Source organism: Saccoglossus kowalevskii, chromosome 18 (assembly GCF_978046115.1).
Source record: "Saccoglossus kowalevskii chromosome 18, keSacKowa6.1, whole genome shotgun sequence".
Taxonomy (NCBI): Eukaryota; Metazoa; Hemichordata; class Enteropneusta; family Harrimaniidae; genus Saccoglossus; species Saccoglossus kowalevskii.
Genome location: NC_140658.1, coordinates 30489730 through 30516811, shown reverse-complemented (window position 1 = coordinate 30516811; position 27082 = coordinate 30489730). Strand labels below are relative to the sequence as shown.

At 41.6% G+C, this 27082-nt stretch overlaps 1 pseudogene; it reads right to left on the bottom strand.

Annotated features, from left to right (window-relative positions):
• LOC144360000 (short transient receptor potential channel 4-like) overlaps positions 1–26667 on the bottom strand; it is a 41913-nt pseudogene extending 15246 nt beyond the window's left edge.
• Between the last annotated feature and the right edge of the window lie 415 nt (positions 26668–27082).

Here is a 27082-nt window from a genome sequence, read left to right as displayed (position 1 = left end):
TGTCTCGACCCTAGCTGTTTTCACCCAGGTGAAGTCAACTTGGTTGTACAGGATTACTAGTAGTTGAGTTTGTTCCGTTGTCTCGACCCTAGCTGTTTTCACCCAGGTGCAGTCAACTTGGTTGTACAGGATTACTAGTAGTTGAGTTTGTGTCGTTGTCTCGACCCTAGCTGTTTTCACCCAGGTGAAGTCAACTTGGTTGTACAGGATTACAAGTAGTTGAGTTTGTTCCGTTGTCTCGACCCTAGCTGTTTTCACCCAGGTGCAGTCAACTTGGTTGTACATGATTACTAGTAGTTGAGTTTGTGCCGTTGTCTCGACCCTAGCTGTTTTCACCCAGGTGAAGTCAACTTGGTTGTACAGGATTACTAGTAGTTGAGTTTGTTCCGTTGTCTCGACCCTAGCTGTTTTCACCCAGGTGCAGTCAACTTGGTTGTACAGGATTACTAGTAGTTGAGTTTGTTCCGTTGTCTCGACCCTAGCTGTTTTCACCCAGGTGAAGTCAACTTGGTTGTACAGGATTACTAGTAGTTGAGTTTGTTCCGTTGTCTCGACCCTAGCTGTTTTCACCCAGGTGCAGTCAACTTGGTTGTACAGGATTACTAGTAGTTGAGTTTGTTCCGTTGTCTCGACCCTAGCTGTTTTCACCCAGGTGCAGTCAACTTGGTTGTACAGGATTACTAGTAGTTGAGTTTGTGTCGTTGTCTCGACCCTAGCTGTTTTCACCCAGGTGAAGTCAACTTGGTTGTACAGGATTACTAGTAGTTGAGTTTGTTCCATTGTCTCGACCCTAGCTGTTTTCACCCAGGTGAAGTCAACTTGGTTGTACAGGATTACTAGTAGTTGAGTTTGTCCCATTGTCTCGACCCTAGCTGTTTTCACCCAGGTGAAGTCAACTTGGTTGTACAGGATTACTAGTAATTGAGTTTGTTCCGTTGTCTCGACCCTAGCTGTTTTCACCCAGGTGCAGTCAACTTGGTTGTACAGGATTACTAGTAGTTGAGTTTGTTCCGTTGTCTCGACCCTAGCTGTTTTCACCCAGGTGCAGTCAACTTGGTTGTACAGGATTACAAGTAGTTGAGTTTGTTCCGTTGTCTCGACCCTAGCTGTTTTCACCCAGGTGCAGTCAACTTGGTTGTACAGGATTACTAGTAGTTGAGTTTGTTCCGTTGTCTCGACCCTAGCTGTTTTCACCCAGTTGCAGTCAACTTGGTTGTACAGGATTACTAGTAGTTGAGTTTGTTCCGTTGTCTCGACCCTAGCTGTTTTCACTCAGGTGCAGTCAACTTGGTTGTACAGGATCACTAGTAGTTGAGTTTGTTCCGTTGTCTCGACCCTAGCTGTTTTCACCCAGGTGAAGTCAACTTGGTTGTACAGGATTACTAGTAGTTGAGTTTGTTCCGTTGTCTCGACTCTAGCTGTTTCCACCCAGGTGAAGTCAACTTGGTTGTACAGGATTACTAGTAGTTGAGTTTGTGCCATTGTCTCGACCCTAGCTGTTTTCACCCAGGTGCAGTCAACTTGGTTGTACAGGATTACTAGTAGTTGAGTTTGTTCCGTTGTCTCGACCCTAGCTGTTTTCACCCAGGTGAAGTCAACTTGGTTGTACAGGATTACTAGTAGTTGAGTTTGTTCCGTTGTCTCGACCCTAGCTGTTTTCACCCAGGTGAAGTCAACTTGGTTGTAAGGGATTACTAGTAGTTGAGTTTGTTCCGTTGTCTCGACCCTAGCTGTTTTCACCCAGGTGAAGTCAACTTGGTTGTACAGGATTACTAGTAGTTGAGTTTGTGCCGTTGTGTCGACCCTATCTGATTTCACCCAGGTGAAGTCAAGTTGGTTGTACAGGATTACTAGTAGTTGAGTTTGTTCCGTTGTCTCGACCCTAGCTGTTTTCACCCAGGTGAAGTCAACTTGGTTGTACAGGATTACTAGTAGTTGAGTTTGTGCCGTTGTCTCGACCCTAGCTGTTTTCACCCAGGTGAAGTCAACTTGGTTGTACAGGATTACTAGTAGTTGAGTTTGTTCCGTTGTCTCGACCCTAGCTGTTTTCACCCAGGTGCAGTCAACTTGGTTGTACAGGTTTACTAGTAGTTGAGTTTGTGTCGTTGTCTCGACCCTAGCTGTTTTCACCCAGGTGAAGTCAACTTGGTTGTACAGGATTACAAGTAGTTGAGTTTGTTCCGTTGTCTCGACCCTAGCTGTTTTCACCCAGGTGCAGTCAACTTGGTTGTACATGATTACTAGTAGTTGAGTTTGTGCCGTTGTCTCGACCCTAGCTGTTTTCACCCAGGTGAAATCAACTTGGTTGTACAGGATTACTAGTAGTTGAGTTTGTTCCGTTGTCTCGACCCTAGCTGTTTTCACCCAGGTGCAGTCAACTTGGTTGTACAGGATTACTAGTAGTTGAGTTTGTCCCATTGTCTCGACCCTAGCTGTTTTCACCCAGGTGAAGTCAACTTGGTTGTACAGGATTACTAGTAATTGAGTTTGTTCCGTTGTCTCGACCCTAGCTGTTTTCACCCAGGTGCAGTCAACTTGGTTGTACAGGATTACTAGTAGTTGAGTTTGTTCCGTTGTCTCGACCCTAGCTGTTTTCACCCAGGTGCAGTCAACTTGGTTGTACAGGATTACAAGTAGTTGAGTTTGTTCCGTTGTCTCGACCCTAGCTGTTTTCACCCAGGTGAAGTCAACTTGGTTGTACAGGATTACTAGTAGTTGAGTTTGTCCCATTGTCTCGACCCTAGCTGTTTTCACCCAGGTGAAGTCAACTTGGTTGTACAGGATTACTAGTAATTGAGTTTGTTCCGTTGTCTCGACCCTAGCTGTTTTCACCCAGGTGCAGTCAACTTGGTTGTACAGGATTACTAGTAGTTGAGTTTGTTCCGTTGTCTCGACCCTAGCTGTTTTCACCCAGGTGCAGTCAACTTGGTTGTACAGGATTACAAGTAGTTGAGTTTGTTCCGTTGTCTCGACCCTAGCTGTTTTCACCCAGGTGCAGTCAACTTGGTTGTACAGGATTACTAGTAGTTGAGTTTGTTCCGTTGTCTCGACCCTAGCTGTTTTCACCCAGTTGCAGTCAACTTGGTTGTACAGGATTACTAGTAGTTGAGTTTGTTCCGTTGTCTCGACCCTAGCTGTTTTCACTCAGGTGCAGTCAACTTGGTTGTACAGGATCACTAGTAGTTGAGTTTGTTCCGTTGTCTCGACCCTAGCTGTTTTCACCCAGGTGAAGTCAACTTGGTTGTACAGGATTACTAGTAGTTGAGTTTGTTCCGTTGTCTCGACTCTAGCTGTTTCCACCCAGGTGAAGTCAACTTGGTTGTACAGGATTACTAGTAGTTGAGTTTGTGCCGTTGTCTCGACCCTAGCTGTTTTCACCCAGGTGAAGTCAACTTGGTTGTACAGGATTACTAGTAGTTGAGTTTGTTCCGTTGTCTCGACCCTAGCTGTTTTCACCCAGGTGCAGTCAACTTGGTTGTACAGGTTTACTAGTAGTTGAGTTTGTGTCGTTGTCTCGACCCTAGCTGTTTTCACCCAGGTGAAGTCAACTTGGTTGTACAGGATTACAAGTAGTTGAGTTTGTTCCGTTGTCTCGACCCTAGCTGTTTTCACCCAGGTGCAGTCAACTTGGTTGTACATGATTACTAGTAGTTGAGTTTGTGCCGTTGTCTCGACCCTAGCTGTTTTCACCCAGGTGAAATCAACTTGGTTGTACAGGATTACTAGTAGTTGAGTTTGTTCCGTTGTCTCGACCCTAGCTGTTTTCACCCAGGTGCAGTCAACTTGGTTGTACAGGATTACTAGTAGTTGAGTTTGTCCCATTGTCTCGACCCTAGCTGTTTTCACCCAGGTGAAGTCAACTTGGTTGTACAGGATTACTAGTAATTGAGTTTGTTCCGTTGTCTCGACCCTAGCTGTTTTCACCCAGGTGCAGTCAACTTGGTTGTACAGGATTACTAGTAGTTGAGTTTGTTCCGTTGTCTCGACCCTAGCTGTTTTCACCCAGGTGCAGTCAACTTGGTTGTACAGGACTACAAGTAGTTGAGTTTGTTCCGTTGTCTCGACCCTAGCTGTTTTCACCCAGGTGAAGTCAACTTGGTTGTACAGGATTACTAGTAGTTGAGTTTGTCCCATTGTCTCGACCCTAGCTGTTTTCACCCAGGTGAAGTCAACTTGGTTGTACAGGATTACTAGTAATTGAGTTTGTTCCGTTGTCTCGACCCTAGCTGTTTTCACCCAGGTGCAGTCAACTTGGTTGTACAGGATTACTAGTAGTTGAGTTTGTTCCGTTGTCTCGACCCTAGCTGTTTTCACCCAGGTGCAGTCAACTTGGTTGTACAGGATTACAAGTAGTTGAGTTTGTTCCGTTGTCTCGACCCTAGCTGTTTTCACCCAGGTGCAGTCAACTTGGTTGTACAGGATTACTAGTAGTTGAGTTTGTTCCGTTGTCTCGACCCTAGCTGTTTTCACCCAGTTGCAGTCAACTTGGTTGTACAGGATTACTAGTAGTTGAGTTTGTTCCGTTGTCTCGACCCTAGCTGTTTTCACTCAGGTGCAGTCAACTTGGTTGTACAGGATCACTAGTAGTTGAGTTTGTTCCGTTGTCTCGACCCTAGCTGTTTTCACCCAGGTGAAGTCAACTTGGTTGTACAGGATTACTAGTAGTTGAGTTTGTTCCGTTGTCTCGACTCTAGCTGTTTCCACCCAGGTGAAGTCAACTTGGTTGTACAGGATTACTAGTAGTTGAGTTTGTGCCGTTGTCTCGACCCTAGCTGTTTTCACCCAGGTGCAGTCAACTTGGTTGTACAGGATTACTAGTAGTTGAGTTTGTTCCGTTGTCTCGACCCTAGCTGTTTTCACCCAGGTGAAGTCAACTTGGTTGTACAGGATTACTAGTAGTTGAGTTTGTTCCGTTGTCTCGACCCTAGCTGTTTTCACCCAGGTGAAGTCAACTTGGTTGTAAGGGATTACTAGTAGTTGAGTTTGTTCCGTTGTCTCGACCCTAGCTGTTTTCACCCAGGTGAAGTCAACTTGGTTGTACAGGATTACTAGTAGTTGAGTTTGTGCCGTTGTGTCGACCCTATCTGATTTCACCCAGGTGAAGTCAAGTTGGTTGTACAGGATTACTAGTAGTTGAGTTTGTTCCGTTGTCTCGACCCTAGCTGTTTTCACCCAGGTGAAGTCAACTTGGTTGTACAGGATTACTAGTAGTTGAGTTTGTGCCGTTGTCTCGACCCTAGCTGTTTTCACCCAGGTGAAGTCAACTTGGTTGTACAGGATTACTAGTAGTTGAGTTTGTTCCGTTGTCTCGACCCTAGCTGTTTTCACCCAGGTGCAGTCAACTTGGTTGTACAGGTTTACTAGTAGTTGAGTTTGTGTCGTTGTCTCGACCCTAGCTGTTTTCACCCAGGTGAAGTCAACTTGGTTGTACAGGATTACAAGTAGTTGAGTTTGTTCCGTTGTCTCGACCCTAGCTGTTTTCACCCAGGTGCAGTCAACTTGGTTGTACATGATTACTAGTAGTTGAGTTTGTGCCGTTGTCTCGACCCTAGCTGTTTTCACCCAGGTGAAGTCAACTTGGTTGTACAGGATTACTAGTAGTTGAGTTTGTTCCGTTGTCTCGACCCTAGCTGTTTTCACCCAGGTGCAGTCAACTTGGTTGTACAGGATTACTAGTAGTTGAGTTTGTTCCGTTGTCTCGACCCTAGCTGTTTTCACCCAGGTGCAGTCAACTTGGTTGTACAGGATTACTAGTAGTTGAGTTTGTGTCGTTGTCTCGACCCTAGCTGTTTTCACCCAGGTGAAGTCAACTTGGTTGTACAGGATTACTAGTAGTTGAGTTTGTTCCATTGTCTCGACCCTAGCTGTTTTCACCCAGGTGAAGTCAACTTGGTTGTACAGGATTACTAGTAGTTGAGTTTGTCCCATTGTCTCGACCCTAGCTGTTTTCACCCAGGTGAAGTCAACTTGGTTGTACAGGATTACTAGTAATTGAGTTTGTTCCGTTGTCTCGACCCTAGCTGTTTTCACCCAGGTGCAGTCAACTTGGTTGTACAGGATTACTAGTAGTTGAGTTTGTTCCGTTGTCTCGACCCTAGCTGTTTTCACCCAGGTGCAGTCAACTTGGTTGTACAGGATTACAAGTAGTTGAGTTTGTTCCGTTGTCTCGACCCTAGCTGTTTTCACCCAGGTGCAGTCAACTTGGTTGTACAGGATTACTAGTAGTTGAGTTTGTTCCGTTGTCTCGACCCTAGCTGTTTTCACCCAGTTGCAGTCAACTTGGTTGTACAGGATTACTAGTAGTTGAGTTTGTTCCGTTGTCTCGACCCTAGCTGTTTTCACTCAGGTGCAGTCAACTTGGTTGTACAGGATCACTAGTAGTTGAGTTTGTTCCGTTGTCTCGACCCTAGCTGTTTTCACCCAGGTGAAGTCAACTTGGTTGTACAGGATTACTAGTAGTTGAGTTTGTTCCGTTGTCTCGACTCTAGCTGTTTCCACCCAGGTGAAGTCAACTTGGTTGTACAGGATTACTAGTAGTTGAGTTTGTGCCGTTGTCTCGACCCTAGCTGTTTTCACCCAGGTGCAGTCAACTTGGTTGTACAGGATTACTAGTAGTTGAGTTTGTTCCGTTGTCTCGACCCTAGCTGTTTTCACCCAGGTGAAGTCAACTTGGTTGTACAGGATTACTAGTAGTTGAGTTTGTTCCGTTGTCTCGACCCTAGCTGTTTTCACCCAGGTGAAGTCAACTTGGTTGTAAGGGATTACTAGTAGTTGAGTTTGTTCCGTTGTCTCGACCCTAGCTGTTTTCACCCAGGTGAAGTCAACTTGGTTGTACAGGATTACTAGTAGTTGAGTTTGTGCCGTTGTGTCGACCCTATCTGATTTCACCCAGGTGAAGTCAAGTTGGTTGTACAGGATTACTAGTAGTTGAGTTTGTTCCGTTGTCTCGACCCTAGCTGTTTTCACCCAGGTGAAGTCAACTTGGTTGTACAGGATTACTAGTAGTTGAGTTTGTGCCGTTGTCTCGACCCTAGCTGTTTTCACCCAGGTGAAGTCAACTTGGTTGTACAGGATTACTAGTAGTTGAGTTTGTTCCGTTGTCTCGACCCTAGCTGTTTTCACCCAGGTGCAGTCAACCTGGTTGTACAGGATTACTAGTAGTTGAGTTTGTGTCGTTGTCTCGACCCTAGCTGTTTTCACCCAGGTGAAGTCAACTTGGTTGTACAGGATTACAAGTAGTTGAGTTTGTTCCGTTGTCTCGACCCTAGCTGTTTTCACCCAGGTGCAGTCAACTTGGTTGTACATGATTACTAGTAGTTGAGTTTGTGCCGTTGTCTCGACCCTAGCTGTTTTCACCCAGGTGAAGTCAACTTGGTTGTACAGGATTACTAGTAGTTGAGTTTGTTCCGTTGTCTCGACCCTAGCTGTTTTCACCCAGGTGCAGTCAACTTGGTTGTACAGGATTACTAGTAGTTGAGTTTGTTCCGTTGTCTCGACCCTAGCTGTTTTCACCCAGGTGAAGTCAACTTGGTTGTACAGGATTACTAGTAGTTGAGTTTGTTCCGTTGTCTCGACCCTAGCTGTTTTCACCCAGGTGCAGTCAACTTGGTTGTACAGGATTACTAGTAGTTGAGTTTGTTCCGTTGTCTCGACCCTAGCTGTTTTCACCCAGGTGCAGTCAACTTGGTTGTACAGGATTACTAGTAGTTGAGTTTGTGTCGTTGTCTCGACCCTAGCTGTTTTCACCCAGGTGAAGTCAACTTGGTTGTACAGGATTACAAGTAGTTGAGTTTGTTCCGTTGTCTCGACCCTAGCTGTTTTCACCCAGGTGCAGTCAACTTGGTTGTACAGGATTACTAGTAGTTGAGTTTGTGCCGTTGTCTCGACCCTAGCTGTTTTCACCCAGGTGAAGTCAACTTGGTTGTACAGGATTACTAGTAGTTGAGTTTGTTCCGTTGTCTCGACCCTAGCTGTTTTCACCCAGGTACAGTCAACTTGGTTGTACAGGATTACTAGTAGTTGAGTTTGTTCCGTTGTCTCGACCCTAGCTGTTTTCACCCAGGTGAAGTCAACTTGGTTGTACAGGATTACTAGTAGTTGAGTTTGTTCCATTGTCTCGACCCTAGCTGTTTTCACCCAGGTGAAGTCAACTTGGTTGTACAGGATTACTAGTAGTTGAGTTTGTCCCATTGTCTCGACCCTAGCTGTTTTCACCCAGGTGAAGTCAACTTGGTTGTACAGGATTACTAGTAATTGAGTTTGTTCCGTTGTCTCGACCCTAGCTGTTTTCACCCAGGTGCAGTCAACTTGGTTGTACAGGATTACTAGTAGTTGAGTTTGTTCCGTTGTCTCGACCCTAGCTGTTTTCACCCAGGTGCAGTCAACTTGGTTGTACAGGATTACAAGTAGTTGAGTTTGTTCCGTTGTCTCGACCCTAGCTGTTTTCACCCAGGTGCAGTCAACTTGGTTGTACAGGATTACTAGTAGTTGAGTTTGTTCCGTTGTCTCGACCCTAGCTGTTTTCACCCAGTTGCAGTCAACTTGGTTGTACAGGATTACTAGTAGTTGAGTTTGTTCCGTTGTCTCGACCCTAGCTGTTTTCACTCAGGTGCAGTCAACTTGGTTGTACAGGATCACTAGTAGTTGAGTTTGTTCCGTTGTCTCGACCCTAGCTGTTTTCATCCAGGTGCAGTCAACTTGGTTGTACAGGATTATTATTAGTTGAGTTTGTTCCGTTGTCTCGACCCTAGCTGGTTTCACCCAGGTGAAGTCAACTTGGTTGTACAGGATTACTAGTAGTTGAGTTTGTTCCGTTGTCTCGACCCTAGCTGTTTTCACCCAGGTGCAGTCAACTTGGTTGTACAGGATTACAAGTAGTTGAGTTTGTTCCGTTGTCTCGACCCTAGCTGTTTTCACCCAGGTGAAGTCAACTTGGTTGTACAGGATTATTAGTAGTTGAGTTTGTTCCGTTGTCTCGACCCTAGCTGTTTTCACCCAGGTGAAGTCAACTTGGTTGTACAGGATTACTAGTAGTTGAGTTTGTTCCGTTGTCTCGACCCCAGCTGTTTTCACCCAGGTGCAGTCAACTTGGTTGTACAGGATTACTAGTAGTTGAGTTTGTTCCGTTGTCTCGACCCTAGCTGTTTTCACCCAGGTGCAGTCAACTTGGTTGTACAGGATTACTAGTAGTTGAGTTTGTTCCGTTGTCTCGACCCTAGCTGTTTTCACCCAGGTGCAGTCAACTTGGTTGTACAGGATTACTAGTAGTTGAGTTTGTTCCGTTGCCTCGACCCTAGCTGTTTTCACTCAGGTGCAGTCAACTTGGTTGTACAGGATCACTAGTAGTTGAGTTTGTTCCGTTGTCTCGACCCTAGCTGTTTTCATCCAGGTGCAGTCAACTTGGTTGTACAGGATTATTAGTAGTTGAGTTTGTTCCGTTGTCTCGACCCTAGCTGTTTTCACCCAGGTGAAGTCAACTTGGTTGTACAGGATTACTAGTAGTTGAGTTTGTTCCGTTGTCTCGACCCTAGCTGTTTTCACCCAGGTGCAGTCAACTTGGTTGTACAGGATTACTAGTAGTTGAGTTTGTTCCGTTGTCTCGACCCTAGCTGTTTTCACCCAGGTGAAGTCAACTTGGTTGTACAGGATTATTAGTAGTTGAGTTTGTTCCGTTGTCTCGACCCTAGCTGTTTTCACCCAGGTGAAGTCAACTTGGTTGTACAGGATTACTAGTAGTTGAGTTTGTTCCGTTGTCTCGACCCCAGCTGTTTTCACCCAGGTGCAGTCAACTTGGTTGTACAGGATTACTAGTAGTTGAGTTTGTTCCGTTGTCTCGACCCTAGCTGTTTTCACTCAGGTGCAGTCAACTTGGTTGTACAGGATTACTAGTAGTTGAGTTTGTTCCGTTGTCTCGACCCTAGCTGTTTTCACCCAGGTGCAGTCAACTTGGTTGTACAGGATTATTAGTAGTTGAGTTTGTTCCGTTGTCTCGACCCTAGCTGTTTTCACCCAGGTGAAGTCAACTTGGTTGTACAGGATTACTAGTAGTTGAGTTTGTTCCGTTGTCTCGACCCTAGCTGTTTTCACCCAGGTGAAGTCAACTTGGTTGTACAGGATTACTAGTAGTTGAGTTTGTTCCGTTGTCTCGACCCTAGCTGTTTTCACCCAGGTGCAGTCAACTTGGTTGTACAGGATTACTAGTAGTTGAGTTTGTTCCGTTGTCTCGACCCTAGCTGTTTTTATCCAGGTACAGTCAACTTGGTTGTACAGGATTACTAGTAGTTGAGTTTGTTCCGTTGTCTCGACCCTAGCTGTTTTCACTCAGGTGAAGTCAACTTGGTTGTACAGGATTACTAGTAGTTGAGTTTGTGCCGTTGTCTCGACCCTAGCTGTTTTCACTCAGGTGCAGTCAACTTGGTTGTACAGGATTACTAGTAGTTGAGTTTGTTCCGTTGTCTCGACCCTAGCTGTTTTCACCCAGGTGCAGTCAACTTGGTTGTACAGGATTACTAGTAGTTGAGTTTGTTCCGTTGTCTCGACCCTAGCTGTTTTCACCCAGGTGCAGTGAACTTGGTTGTACAGGATTACTAGTAGTTGAGTTTGTTCCGTTGTCTCGACCCTAGCTGTTTTCACTCAGGTGAAGTCAACTTGGTTGTACAGGATTACTAGTAGTTGAGTTTGTGCCGTTGTCTCGACCCTAGCTGTTTTCACTCAGGTGCAGTCAACTTGGTTGTACAGGATTACTAGTAGTTGAGTTTGTGCCGTTGTCTCGACCCTAGCTGTTTTCACCCAGGTGAAGTCAACTTGGTTGTACAGGATTACTAGTAGTTGAGTTTGTGCCGTTGTCTCGACCCTAGCTGTTTTCACTCAGGTGCAGTCAACGAGTAAATTTGCAAAAATGTTTGGTATTTATGTTTGATCAACAGTAACTTAATTTATGAACATTATTAAGGCTTAATTTAATTTGGAGGGGAGAGGTCAATCTGTTCGCAACTCCCCTCCCTCAACCAAATTAAATTGCCCTCCCACTTTTTTTGGTCCCACAGCCCTCTCCCCACTCAGTTTTTGTTCACCACTGCCTTCTTCCCAATCAATTTTGCTACCCACTGTCCTATCCCGCTCATTTTTGTTTTGCCTGCCCTCTAGACGCGCAGTTGTATCTACTCTCTCCCACCCAGTTCATACTGTCTTGCATATAACCCCTCCCGCAATAAGCGCTGCTTATTTTTCATATACGAACCGTGACGCCAGTAACAGTGCTGAAAATTTGGTAAAAAGGGTATATATATAGGAAAACCCAGGAAGGATTATTTAATAAGATTGCCCTCTACAAAAAAACTAACGTGCACTGGACTGCAAAAAACAGGTATTGTTTGCGACGATTGTCATCGGCGGTGGCGTTCAGTCAAATTGATCACGTGCAATTTGGTTGCTGATGCCCGCGGAAAATTCTGCATTTTGCCCTTTCCCGCTCAATCTAAAAATGGAACTTGCCTGCCCACTGAATAAAAATCTTCTCCTACTGGAATTCCCCTCTGAGAAACCCTATTTTTAATGCCCTCCCACTGGAGATGTTTTATTATGCCTGCCCGCTGAAAATCTCTTGCGAACACATATTTCACGAACAGCTCCGTTGACTGCACCTGTTTCACCGGCTTTTCGACCGGCGTCAAAGCAGCTCGCGCAGACCCAATCCTCGGGATGGAGCTACGTCACAAGTCGTTCCACGTTTCTAAGACGTGTACCATTCTATCATGTATTTATATGGGCTCTGCGCGAGCTGCTGCTGAACGCCGGTCGATGAGCCGGTGAAAATAGCTAAATTTGAAAAAACAGCACAAACTCAACTTTAAAGTACTAGTAATCCTGAAAAAACAAATTGATATATGTTGATCTTGTTACACTGTTCAAGAGAGTCTCAATAACCATCCCAAGAGTTATGGTTATGAGAATAGAAATACATGGTACAGTAGTGCGCTTCTTAGCAAGGTGGAAGTTCTGTGACGTTGCTCCGCCCTCGGAAATCGCGCGACCTTTCCAAGAAACAGCGTCCTTTTGGACTGAACATAAATGGCGGACAATTACACCACCAAATACAATTGCTATTTTAAATTATATTGATTCACTTACGTTACTTTAACGTCATCGACACTAGGGACACATTTTGCACTAGTTCAGTCATATCCTCGGGGCGGGCTTCCGGGCATTTTCACCGCCTGGCAACCATCGCGGTGAAAACAAATGCCAAAAACTCGCAGAAAACGGTACTTTGGGATGGTTGTTGAGACTCCCCTGAACAGTGTAGCAAGATTAGCCCTGCGTGTGTAACATATATAAATTCGGTTGTTCGAGATTACTTCAAAGTTGAGTTTGTGTTGTTTTCTCGAATTTTCACCGGCTCGACTGGCGTTCCACAGAAGCGCGCACAGAGGCCATTAGCTGCGGTTCCGTAGCTCTTTGGTGCGACCTACAATCGAATTTCGCCCTAACAATTTCATTTGGACGTCTTCTTTTTAATTTTGTTGTTGTACGTCAAACATAGAGCTACGGGATCTATCACCATTTAAAAACAGAAATCTGGCATACGTAAACTTAAATTAAATCGCTTTTGCTTTCGATTACGATGGTGTGACCATGGAACTATAAACCATGGAACTATAGGGTTTATAGTTCCATGGTGTGACGTACCTTTATTGTGAATTGATTGCTGGATGAATAACAGTTGTGTTTGCATTTGCAATTTGTGTTTATAAATAAGCAATAATTTGTGATATTTTCAAACAATTACCGCGGAAACCAAGCAAATTACGAGAAAACGGCAGCCATTGACATCCCACACTCCCTGGCGCAGAATATGTTATCTCGTTTGGCGGTCATGTGATACAGTGCTGGAATAATAAAACTCACTCTTCCCATAACCAGTTATTCTCATTGTTCCAAGAAAGCAATCACATACAGTATTTATAATTGTATGGTTTTTGTTTAATAATAAAAACTAGTTGCATAAACGCAATTTATCTACTGATTTCGGTCACGTGGTACAACATTATAGGTCTCGCGTAATTTGCTATGAACTCTGAAATACAAAATGGCGTCTTTCGTCGTGTTATTTTTCTGCGACTCGGTGTACGGTAAATAAAGTCAATTTTTCATGACCACCTTCATCATTTCACAGCGCAAATAAGTTCTGGTCATTGTTTGGAAATAAATAAACATAGTGAGTACTTTCGAAAGTCTTAAAATGTGATTTTCGCGACGACCAAATTTGGCATGTGGATTTTAAGTTTTCAACTTGCTTAAATAATGTACAATGTTTAACCTTAAAATATTATTATTTATTTGAGGGGGGCAAGGGTTATTTTCGTTCAACGTAATTGCAATATTTTTTTGTTCGTACAACGTAAATAGAAAAAAAATAAATTCCGTAATTCTGTAATCACAGGCTAGACGTACAACGTAATCAATCAAATATTTTTTTCGTTCACTGTAAAAATGTGTCATTTTTCTCGTACGTACAAAAATTCACATCCAAATAAAAAAAATCGTAAAGAATAATCCAGGGAAATTACATTTTAGAAACTGTAAAACGACTAGATGACAGAATTCACTACAAAATTGAATGTCAAGACGTAAAAGGCCCTCTAACCGAGGGTAATATGCGCATGCGTTTCTTCACACGGCGCAGCAATGGTGGAGAATTTGAGTTGGAGAGCTCTTCGGACCATTCAATGTTCCATTTGTTAACACTGTAAACTGTAAAAACGTCCTTTTTTTCTTCGTAAATTGTGAAAAGCCCTTTTTATTTCCCGTAAAACCGTACCAGCTACCCCCCTTGCCTCCCCTCTTATTTAACAAAAAATTCTGTAATACCTGTTTCTGTTCGTACTTGATAGCCGCCTTTACTTTCAGTGGCTCTTTAAAATCGCCAGTAAAATCATCATGCGTCCCGTGGGTAAAGACAATCCTCTGCTCCTCCGTGTTTCTCACGTAAACTGGCTGTAAACTTCTCACATCTGGTGACCATTTCCTCGAAGTGAAAGCGATACTCGAAGTGCGTCTCGCTTAGAACGCGCAGCCGGCTGCATAACTCGAAGGCGCGCATCAGTGGGTCCTCGCTGGTCAGGGCGATGTAAACCTGACTGCTGATGGCGCTGTATACAGCCTATGGTGCCGATGGAGTGCTCTAACGTAAATTTTTCCGTTCGAAACTCGAACTCATCAACATCGTCGATTCTCGCTCCAAATTCAACTAAAGTTGTCAGGATCTGATAGTCGTTGAACTGCGCTGCTAGGACGATGGGTGTTATATCTGGATGGAAGTCGCCATTCACACAGCGGGCGTAAAGCCCTTCCTGTGGAAGACACAAATGTGGGTCACATAATTTTAAACTTGTTATTGATTGAAGTGCCGCATATTATGAGTCCAATTCATTGGTTATTGTTATTTGACGTTAATTCACGATAATTTACAACATTGATTTATATTCAATTTGCGCCGTGAGCATCCAAGTAATGCGCTCAAAGCTGAACGTCATCCGCTGTACCACTCACGTCATTTCATGGTCTCGCCAGCGTTCCAGGGACACCCTCGTCAATAATTTCTAGCAATAAATTTATAAATAAAATAAATAAGTTTATTATAAAGTTATTGTCCGTTATTTTAGGTGAATATGCTAGTAGAAAAAAGACAAAGTAGTTCGTCGCGAATGCTGGTTATGATGGCACACACAAACACAGGCAAAGACTATATTATCGTTTTTCACACATGCATTATAATAATCGTTGCCTTTCGTGGTGCATGATGGTCGACGATTAATTCTCAAATACTGTATTTGGATCAACACGGCATCGAAAGTGAAATGATCTAGCCTAAGATAGCTACAATAAATCTAACATGCTTCCTTTAGAATACGCATACAGACAAAAGAAGAAAATACATCCTCACTCGTAATACACGGGTAACATCGAAGAAACCCGTTATGTGGAATTATGTTATTTGAGCGACCATGTAGTAACATTCGTGGGTTGATACCCTAATGTGAATATTCCAGTAAATCAAGCTTCGTCGTATATTTGACATATGTACTGCAGTAATAATAGCTACAGTCTTACTGAATATTTTGATACTGACTTCATATGACATCTGAACTTGTGAACATCTGAAGTGACACCGTACATATTAATAATTAATTATTATTGAATGTAATGGTTGTGCATATTTGTCCAAAATAACATTATTGCACGAACAAGTATCAACAGCTATGAGTAACGATGCAAATTAGTCACGTGTAGTAATTAGAGGCTATTCGCGGCTGATACTAAAGACAAGGTATGTTATAGCAAAAAGCAGTAGTTGTCGGTTTTCGAGCGCTAGCACCCAAAACAATAAAATCTTGTTTTGAGCAAGGATTCCCTCCTCTACTGAATTATTACGTCATTCCGCGCGCATGATCACGTGAAATTCGAGCAAAACTCAAATATGAAATCGAAACAAACGCTAATATTCAGACGCGCTATATTATTGAAATTTGAACATTTACATTTTACGCAGTTTTCATAAGTTGAAGTCATCTAATAATATCCACGTAACAGTTTCAGGACCCCATTGTTATAACGTTATGCATGAAGCCATGTGCCAAGATAACAGTAAATATATATATATCATTATTATACATCTGTCACCGTAACGCCATAAGTTACAGCGTGCCGCAATTTTGTGGTATTTTACGGGGTATTTTCATCGTACCGTATAAGGAAATGCGAATTCCAAATATGGAATGATTACGGACGTAATAAAAACAAGCATGGCTGTCACCAGGGTTTGACCGGACTCCACACAAAGAAGTTCGCTGATTCTTTTCTAAACTTTTTGGATTTCGGCATTCCCATGGTGTGTCCTTGGAAGAAAAATATGTATAATAATAAAGTTATTACGAGGATACCTCAAAGTATGCACTCAGACAGTACGCCGCGCATTGAACTCCGCTGCGCGTCGGTCGATACTGTACTGTCTTCGTGCATACTTTGAGGTATCCTCGTAATAACCTCATAGTCTCACCAAATGTTATATCAGATTTATTGTAAAAAAAATACTACAAACTATATGTCATTGGAGCGACACATAAATTTGCAATTTGTTATTTACATACGCATTTGCCTCTGGTCACATTGTAAGTCATGTGGTGATGGCGGTCGATATAGTCGATGTGTGTGTAAAAGTACTAAAATTTGTAATAAATAACGAGTGTGGAGTCGAAAAAGTTCTGTTGAAGACCAAATCATCCGTTTGAATATGACACATGTTTGATACGTCGTAAAAGTGGTATGGGAATTTGTAAATGAGGTGTTGGTTTGAAAAATCGCTCAAGAAGTTGAAAATGTTCGTAACAAAGTCGTATACATTGCCTCGAATGTCGAAAAGTTGGTTAGAATTTTGACACAATTGGTTGGAGTGTCATAATTGCGTCATCAGGTGAGGTATTACGCGCTCAAATATCATAACGAACAATACAGGAAGCTTGATATATATTTATATTAATGTCTGCCTGTTATGAAGTTACAACTCAACATTGAAGTGATCGTAATGTATATGCATATGCAGTGCCAATAACAGTGGAAGCGTAAAATGTGCTGAACTAACGCTTTCGTAATCACATGCGCTTTAGAAACCGAACCTTACACTTATGACGAACCGTAAGAAACCATTAAATATAATATCGCGTTTTTCTTTATTAGGACAATTTTATATCCATGTTTTAATTATCTATTATAATGTACTCACCGGAACCAGGTTACGCTGTTTTAAGCTATTACACATAGCTTTCACCGCTGATGGAATCTGCAAATTAACAGCTCGTAAGAGGACGTCCCCCATCTGCACGGATGGATGTTCTGAAAGTATCTGTATAATCTCTGCATAAAAAAAAACAAAGACGAAAGATTCTAGAAAATTCTTTGTGTGGAGTAGATGCTATTTAAAGCGAAAATACATCGATCTTTTTTCTCCATTTTTTTATTTTCAATATCATTTCCTGTGTCATTAGTGTCATGCGGAACTTAAAGCGTAGCAAGCGAATCCCAGGGAATAAGGTACAAGATTACAGGAGCCCTGGGCAAAATGGCAAATACGTTGCCATCTTGAGAGGCTAATTTTTCGGAATTTGTGGTTATTGTTTTCATACAGTTTGCATACTGAAATTATGGCAGGTGGGCCGTATAACGTAAGGTCTACATAAAGATTAACTTATAATTATTCATGATCTAACACGAAAAATCATAGAATGCCCTGAAGCCAACACCGAGTTCCAGGTAACACTTTTTTCTTAGCCTTGAAAGTAAAACTTGGTCAGTGATTTCTGACAAGCCAATCTTTGATTTCATGTGATCTGCAAACCATAAAGTGACTGGCCCGACGGCTTCAGTGTTGTTGTGGAGGAGGTATAGTTATTTTAACCATGGTGTGGTCCTCGGTTCTGAGTTGCCAGTTTCAGCAGATGATGAAAAATTGTTTATTGGGGGTGCTGACTTTGTCTTCTACAGTGAAATGAAGTAGCTAGTTTATAGGTAGGTGACGCCAATGGCATCAAAGCGTTGTTTCGGTCTACGCCCTCGTACACCCATTTTTCCCGTGCTGTTTCCTGTTCTTACAGGATTCTAGTGTGTACAAGTTTGAAATAAACGATGAGGTAAACATAATAAAAGTCATGTGACCTTGTTTAATTTCATGACAGTGTCTTGTTTAATTAACTTTAATTATACAAATGCATTTAATAATTAAACTTTAAATTGCGAGATGTAAAGATCGCAATGTAGTTGTCCAAAACACACTATTGTGTACTTAAAATATAGTGTCCATTTATGTTGTAATGTGGACAAAAACATGAAATTATTCAGCTTTGACTTTTGATGCGACTTGTTGAGAACAAAATTGGGTTATTATTTTCCGTAAATGTTTTATATTGCTTATTCAATACAGTGTACAGTATTCATTCGGTGAAAAAATACAAACTCTAATACACATATGCAGTGTTTGTTATTGCAGGTACTAAAACAATCAGGTACATTGTCATCCTGTCATCAAACATGTAAATTTATTATTTTGTGTATACTAGAAGAAAACGTACTAATAATTCAAAATTACGTACGTATTGGAGGTCGTGGTGTGTGTTTTAAAATGATGTGTGCATTTTAAAAAACGGCGTGACTATGCGTTTTAATTGTACGTGCTTTAAAAAATCATGTGTGTATATTAAATGGCGTGGGTGTTTTAAAAAACGTGTGTTTTAAAAATGACGTGTGAATTAAAAATGTTGTGTGTCTTAAAATGACGTGTGTGTTTTACAATTATGTGTATTTTAAAAATAATGTGTGTTTAAAAACATAACGTGTGTGTAAAAACGATGCGTGTGTTTAAAAACGACATGTGTGTTTTAAAACGACGTGTATGTTTAAAATGACCTGTGTGTTTTTAAAAATGGCGTGTGTTTAAAAACGACGTGCGTGTTAAAAAAATGACGTGTGTGTTTTTAAAAACGACGCGTGTGATTAGAAATGGCGTGTGTGTTTTTAAAAATGGCGTGTGTTTAAAAACGACGTGTGTGTTTAAAAATGACGTGTGTGTTATTAAAATGTGAATGCTGTTTAAATGGTAGTCTCAGTGATAGGCAAATAATACCAAATGAGATATCGGTTTAATTGTAAATATTTGTAAATAACAAACAAATGTCCAAACTCTTGGTCATATTTGAATGAAGTACGTGTAACTCTGAGAACGCAAATACCAAAAATGTGGCATTTTGAATTTGAAAAATGTATGAATAAAACACGTGTACCAAATGAGGTGTTTGAATAATGTTTGAATGAGCTCAAATTAGGGAGAGTGTTTTCAAAATGACTATTTTGAACTGTAGGAATTAATTTGCGATTCAGCCAATGACGGAAAATGAAATCTAGGTCAGGGGAAGCCCCATGACCTCAAGATTTTTCATCACGTCACGAACCACGTGACCGTGGCAATGAGGCGCCGCCATATTGCCTTTATCTTCAATCTGGTTCTCTTTTTCCTCACCAAGGACTAAGTCGGGGGACTCGGAATCTATGGTGGGTATAAACTATGTGAATAGGCAGGTTGAAAACCCTTCGCCTAAATTCACTATGTTCAACTATCCACAATAGTCTTCAGTCAGTCAAAATGACTATTTTTTAACTGTAGGCAGAGTCAGACACCGCTAAGTGGCGAGATTTCCGAGCGAACAGAAAAAGATGAAAGGTTGTCCCAGTCCAGTCCTCTAATATGACTACCATCTAGTTAAGTCCAGTGACGAAACGGTGTCTTACTTTGCCAGTGCCGTCCACAGAACAAAGCAAAATGCTGATCGGTGACGGGGTTCGGTATGCCCAAGAACACTAGACCCAAATTCTTGGGTAACTAGCTTTCAAAAGAAAAGACCAAAACAGTTCTGTGTGAGGGCATAGGTCGAAAGCGAGACCTGGAAAGTTCCAGGGAGCGCTGATGGGAGAAACCTCTTAGTACAAATCTGTAGCAATACAAATATATCTCCTATTCGCAGGGCTCCCTGAGGTCGTCTGGGCTGGGTCAGTAACCAAAGCCTGACCCGCTACGACGGGACCCTTCTAAAAAGACCCTCCTCAATGGATTGGGTATCTCTTAGGTAGAAGTGGTAAAGACATTTTGCGTTCTCAAGAAGCCTGCCCTCAGCACATGTTTGAGGGGGCACCTAACGTTAGCAAAAGTTAGCAATTGCATGGACTTCATGCGCTCGTAATTTGTGTCTCTGTAAACCCTGTCTCGAAGAAGCCAAATGTTAAAAACATTGAACCTGGTCGCAGTTATCTACCTGGCAATGGAATTCGGGGAGGCTGGTCTGTACTGCTTACCCTGGCCATAACACATAAACATGTGTTTGTTGTCATGCCTCAACTCATTAGTATAACTCTCATAGCAACTCAGCGCTCAAACCGGGCACAGCAGCAACTCCACCTGATCCTCCAGGTTGACAATGTTGCCAGCCGGCAAATGATGATCGGTTGTGGATCACGTCCTGTGATTTGATTCTTGGCAAGGAACCGGATTCGTGTCTTTAGCACGACTTGATTGTCCATAAAGGCGGCACACGTTTCCAAGAAGAACCGGGCCCCTAGTTAAGCCTGAAGCCTACCTGAGGCAAAGGATAGTAGGAAGACTTTTTTCCACGTCAAATATTTGAGTGTTGCCAATCGGTGAGGCTCAAAGGGCGGCCTGCTTAGAGCGGACAAAACAATCGACAAGTCTCAGATTAAGCAGTAAACAGTCTCTTAATAGTAGGACAACCTGCCAGCCTCGTCCCCAGAAAATTCTCAATGGTGGGTGACAAGGCTGATCTGTAGCCAACGATCGCTGAAACGACAATACCATTTCGTCAAACAGATGGACGAAAATTCAGCTGCCTGGCCAACAGAGGGATGGCGTGGATCTCCCTTCCACTACACCAATCAGTGTACGCTCATTATTTCAAGGCATAGGCTGTGTTGGTGGGATCCCTGTTTGCCCTGGCCAGGACGTTGGCAGCCCACTCAGAAAAAAACCTGAGTGCATCAACTGAGAGCCTTGATGCGTGTAAGTGGTATCCTTCTGGGCTCAAAGACAGTGTACTGTCCAGCTGATGTTTCGACTAACATTTTCAACAGTAATGGAAACCAGACCTTGCTTGGCCTGTTGAGCGCCACCTGCGTAAAAGTGCAGGTGAGCTCTAGTCAAAGTTTCTCCAATACCTGGTGAATAGTGGACAGGAAGGAAAGGCGTACACATCCATGTGGGTCCCCAGGGTCGACTAAGCGTTCCTGGCCCAGGCTCCCGTAGTCGGCAGAAGAGTTGTGTACATTGGGAGCTTGGCATTCTGGGGTGTGGTGAATAGATCTAACCTTTGACTGTCCCACCGCCACTCCACATTCGGGAGACAGAGCCGCCACAAGAGGGCATCCGCTTGACTATTCCTCGCCCCTTGAAGGTGGTGTGCGACTAGCTTTACATTGTATTCCAGGTGAATTTGCTTTGACAATGATGGAGATCTGGTCCCTCCTCATTGTTGCTTTAGAAGACTACCACTTTGTTGTCCCTCCGAATCAGTGCATTTCTTTCAGTTGGAGCGAGTTTATATGGTAGTCCTGAACCAAATGCAGGGGCCATATTCATTGGGCTTGTTCGTCCAATATGTGTGCTTTCTAACCTGTGAGGGAGGCATCCATTACCAGAATCATAGCCGTGGCGAGTGGGTCCAAGGGGACCCCTTTCTGAGGTTGTTAATTGCTGATCAACAGGACAAGGCATCCCTTGCTTGGTCTAGGAGTGTTACTCGCCTCTACAGTTCCTGTAAGTGAGCCCGGTGTTGCAACAAAGTGTGCTGTATCAGATGGTCGCGTAATTACCAGAACAGAGACTCATGCCAGGGGGTGTGGAGATTGCAGCGGGATCTTGTAACCCTGTATCACCACCTGGAGAGTCCAGGGATCAGGTACGCACTGCCTTTGAGCCAGAATACACCGGCTCAATCAGTGCAATAGAGATGAATGGGTTCGGCGGTTCTACATCAGGGGTGATCTCTTCTCCACCTAGGTGAGACCCTGCAAGGCCTGTAGAAGTCGATAGGTTCAGACTCTGCTTCCCGCTGAAAATATGCCCATCCCTCCTTGTCACAAGCGGAAGCATCAAACTTGCTTTCACTGTAGTCGATCCCTAAGGAAGAGGGGGACCACAACCTGCTTCCTTTTACCTGGGGGCACGTGGCCACTCTTCCCTTCTTGGAAGAGCCAGGACGCTTGCCTCCTGGCTACTTCTGGCCAGTGGGTGCCAGCTTTGGTCATTATGTTTTTTTCAGCTTGGGGTTCTTTTCGCTTGCCCTTGGCTCACGGGTCTCACCTGTACCAACTGGTCAGTGGGATCACGTAGCACTGAGACTGCTCCTTCCATCCTCAAAAGAAAGAGGGTGGAGGAGGTTAAGCCTGCGTAACTGAGGTGGAGGTGTGCCCAGTGAAAACAACCAAAACCACATCCCACTGTACAGAAGCAGCCCCTGCTGCTGGAGCAAGATGATACTGCAAAATATCCCACATAGCCGTGTGGTGTCCCACCAATGCCTGTGTTTGCTGGTCTAGATGTAGAATTTAAAAAAGGTGTTTAAATGAAACTCGTGTAACTCCGTAGAAAAGCAAATACCAAACGAGTTGTCTGTTTAAATTTGAATAGTGTTTGAATGAAGCTCATGTAACTCCGTGAAAAGGCAAATTACAAATGAGGTGTTAGTTTAAATTTGAATGGGGTTTAAATGGAACTCACGTTACTCTGTGAAAGGGTGAATTGTCATGAATTTGTTTTTGCGTATATGTTGACCGACTTAATTAGTTGATTATTAGCTGAATTGCTGTGTTATGTCTGTCATCGTGCAGGCCTATTTGAAGTTTTGGACGGAACTTGGCTCAGTGATTTGGAACTAATTACCAGATAACCGTCGCCATTCTGACAGTTGGTATCCATAGTTATTAATGTAGTGAACGATTAATCAAAAGATATGATGTATTCAGTACTTAGTGTGATTGGCTTTATGATTGAAGGTTACGCCCTAGAGTCTTTTTTACTGCTTTGTAATTGGTTAGAGTTTTGAAAATGAGTAAAGAGAGTTTTGTGTTGGTATTGACGAGTACACCACGATAGACGCAGTCCTGGGCAGTCGAGTTCAGTCCTGGAGAGTCGAGAGCAGTCCTGGAGAGCCTTGGTGCGAGTGTTGATGCAGTCTAAGAGAGTCTTGGTTCAGCCTTGCAATAGTCTTGGGGACTTTTCCCCAGGGCGCTGTGTCTTATAATGTGCTCGATTGACCGACTAAGACGAGAGTTGAAACGTATTTCGTTGTGTGTGTCTTATTTGACTGTAAAGTTTAAGTGACTTTCCCGGTCCGGTACCTCAAGGGGACGCGATAGAGAGACGAGACGAGTTCCCCCCCCCCGGCAAGTGTGGAGAACCCCGGAGAGAAGAATTTACCCCTGATAGAATACCAAATGAGCTCGGTTATCTCCCTGGAAAAAAATGAAATGATTGGTAAATTGTAACTATATTGCAGGAAGGAATACTCAAATATTTCATTAAGAAGCCCTACACAATTGTGCAATTTAAACGATATGCAAGATATACACGTTTGTATTTAATTTATTTTTGTATTTTTAGCTCAAGGTAACACGTATGTTGTGCTAATGCATGCGTTTCGTTTATTTATCTATTTTATATATGTTGCTGGTATCATAATTGTTAAAGCAGCAGCAAAGAATAACAAGCACGACAATGTTAGTTTTATTTTCGCCATTTTTTCTAGAAGAGAATTCGCAATGTGCATGCACATTCAGATTTACTCAAAGCTTGACAAGTATCAAGTATATAAGAAAAGCTTTTATTTGTGAACAATAAATATCCATGATTGGTAACGCTAAGTTAAGGTCTGTACTATGTCTGTTGAGATTATCATCATATAACCATCACGGATGAAACAGATCGGAAATTTTATATTCCGAAGAACCTGAGAATTGTTGTCTAGTATGCCCACAATATAATGACCCAAGAAAGAAATATATACCCGTACTTTACATTAAGACCATTCATGCCACAAAATTATTCGTCTTATTGCAATGAATCAGCCTCGAACACTCCTGTAATTGTGATGTGACGCATGACTGGATTCAGTCTTTTATAGCGATTAATTTAAGAAGCGCAGTTTGCATTTTTGTCATCAGAATCAGGCATATTCACGCCTTAAAGGGGAAGTCAAGCCAAACAACACAATGACCCCAAGAAAAAGCTCCACAAATGTAGGAGAATGCAATTTACAGTTTTTTTATATCACTTTTCATTCTCTAGATATTCAACATTTCATCAGTATTATGTAGTCAGCCATCTTGATTCTCAAGCAAAGGATCATGGGTAAAGTATGACATCACAGAGTCTGTTGTCAGGAATTGAGAAAATGATTTCATCTATAACATGGGGAATACTGATGCGAATTAGTTCAAATTTTCGTTACGCATATAACTCTTGTATATGATTATAGTAATGTAAATTAGAATGTTACAAATACACATAAAGGGAAGATATTGCCAAAAACGTTAAAAAAGTAAAAATCGTTATTTTCGTTGTGAAATATAGAATGACACTTTTTGTCCACTTTTTATGGTCAACAAGTAATATATCACCTATATAACCTACTCACAACGGTGAATTGTTTACAATATAAGGAAATTTGAGCATTTGGTAGAAAAACATAAAAATAAATATTTTCAGTTCTGTTTCCATGACAACTATTTTATAAGCATGTTTGGCACCAGTACATGTATGCTACCCTGTTTTAAACTTTCAGCCAATTTAAAGTTCAACTTTTGAAGTTATAGATGAAATCATTTTCTCAATTTCTGACAACAGACTCTATGATGTCATACTTTACCCATAATCCTTTGCTGAAGAATCAAGATGGCGGTCTACATAAATTGATGAAAAATTGAATATCTAGAGAATGAGAAGTGATATAAAAAAAACTGTAAATTGCATGTTCTTACATTTGCCGAGCTCTTCCATCGAGGAGTATTATGTTGTTAGCCTTGACTTTCACTTTAACACTGTCGAGTAATGATTGTTACAATTTATGACAGTTCACTTCTCTATATGGCCATGCGTGTTAAAACTAATGTGCTTGATAACTAATGTGCTTGATGTGCTGCACCAAAAAACAAACATAAACAGTTTATTTGTTAATTTAGTGACAATATAAATTAAGACAATAACTTACTAAGCATAACAATATCAATGTATATGCAGTTGAGCTAAATTAGTAAACATAGTTTTGTTTGTATTATGAAGGGGTTTAACTTACGAAACAAACGGGTCATTTGCTGCATTTGGCGCATTTGCCGGTCATTCTACATCAATAAAACTGCTAAATTTGATTTGCAAGACAGATCCCAAATATATTAAGAACTAGTTGTGTTTTAATTACGTCTACGTGATCACAAATGTGTCACAAAATATTATCTGAACACATTGATCAACTGCAGTGTATGGATAATCTAAAATGTACTGTAAAGTGCGGCCTAACATTTATCATTTGCCAGGTGCGGCCACAATATTACTAGCGTAAACTTTGAACGCAGTCACTGCTAGATGAATATCTCCTTTATCTTCTAACATGTACATTCACACCTGTGTCTCATTAAAAACTATTTATATCATGTATATTATAATGTTTAATCTAAAATTCTGTTTTTATTTTCTAACATGAACATTCACATCCGTGTCATATTAATAAATATTTATATCATGTATATTATAATGTTTAATCTAAAATGCTGTTTTTATTTTCTAACATGAATATTCACATCTGTGTCACATTAGGGACAACATCAAAAATTCAATGTAGGATAAAAACTTAATTCCTTTAGTTTTTTCCCAAACCCCCCTATCTCCCACTGAAACTTAATTGATGAATATTGACCATGGCGTCAGACCACATTCACCATTAAATACAAATTGATAATCCGACAGTAGTATGGTGTAGCAGTTGTTTGTTGGGTGGGTGTACAAAGACTTTACACTCGGACCAAACCATTTTCTCGTCTTAGATGTGTTTTTTTCATTTTCTGTTATTTTTGTCCATGATTGGTTAGAGAAAAAAACGAATTACAAATACTCCAAGATTTTTTTGATTTCATGAAAAAATAAAATCGTTTTTGTAGGATAGAAACTGTTGGAGGTCATAACCCCCTATCCCCAAACTAAAGCAAATAAGTTTTTTTATCCGACATCGATCTTTTGACGTCGTCTCTTAATAACTATTTATATCATGTATATTATAATGTTTAATCTAAAATGCTGTTTTAATTTTCTAACATGAATATTCACATTTGTTTATTCGTATGAAACATGCGCGTTTTGGCATTTCCTTTGTTTTCCGTGTGTTATCGTCTGTCGTCAGTTAGCCCAAGAACTAAGTCAATAGAATAAAAAGCCAATGTCAACTAGTTACCAATTGTTAAACATTTATTAAGTACTTGCAAATCAAATTCTCTCCTCTCTTACCTCTCTGGATACCAACAGACTATTTGCTGCTGTACTTAACAAATGAGCTCATCACTAAGTAAAACACAACATAAAGTTTATTGGCTTAAAGTAGGATTTAAATCGTGTTATAAACCAAATCCCTTTGGAAGAGTGTGATATCAAGTCGCATATATATAACACGTATTTCAAATTCTCCTAACCTCAGACTCTCTGTGCAGAGACAATTGTATCACTATTTTATGTACAAATGCATAACACTCAGTTTACCTTTGAACATTGTAATTTACATTATATATTATTACATGTATTAAATTTTGTTTGTTTTTCAAAAAATCCTATTCACGGTTTATTAATTATATTATTCTAATTTGCAAATAGTTTAATAATCCATCTCAAATAATGCGTTTATGATACGTACCTATATTTCTGTTTTCAATTGCCAGAAGTAATGCACTTTTTCCGTCTCCGTCCACACCATTGACATCAAACTCATGGACATGTTGTAAAGCTAGGCTTACTGCTGATTTGCCGCCATTTTCGACCGCCAAGAAAAACAACTTCTGAAGCTGATGGTAGCTCATTGTGAAGATGACAACAAAATCGCGATGTCTCGACTTACAAACTTGTATATTCTCTAGTTTACCAGCTGTCAACAAATCTATGCAAACTGCAATGCGAGTTCCAACTTATGAAGAACTCGCTGTCTCTAACGGACGTCCGAGTAAAATATAATGCAGGGTGATTCGGCAGTTTATAAATAGCACATCGTTGATACCTTGACATTCCTCTGTATAACCCGTACTTTGAGTGATGTTTGTCTGTCAATATCATGACAATACTCAAGAGTAGGTTAAATACGCAGATGGCTGGGTTGCTATTTTAATTAATTAGTGTTTAGGAGTACCAGTAAGTGGTATAGTGCTTTGCTAACAAGTAATAATACGTAATATAGTAATAGACGTTCGTAGCAAATGTCACCGATATAATTAAATAAAC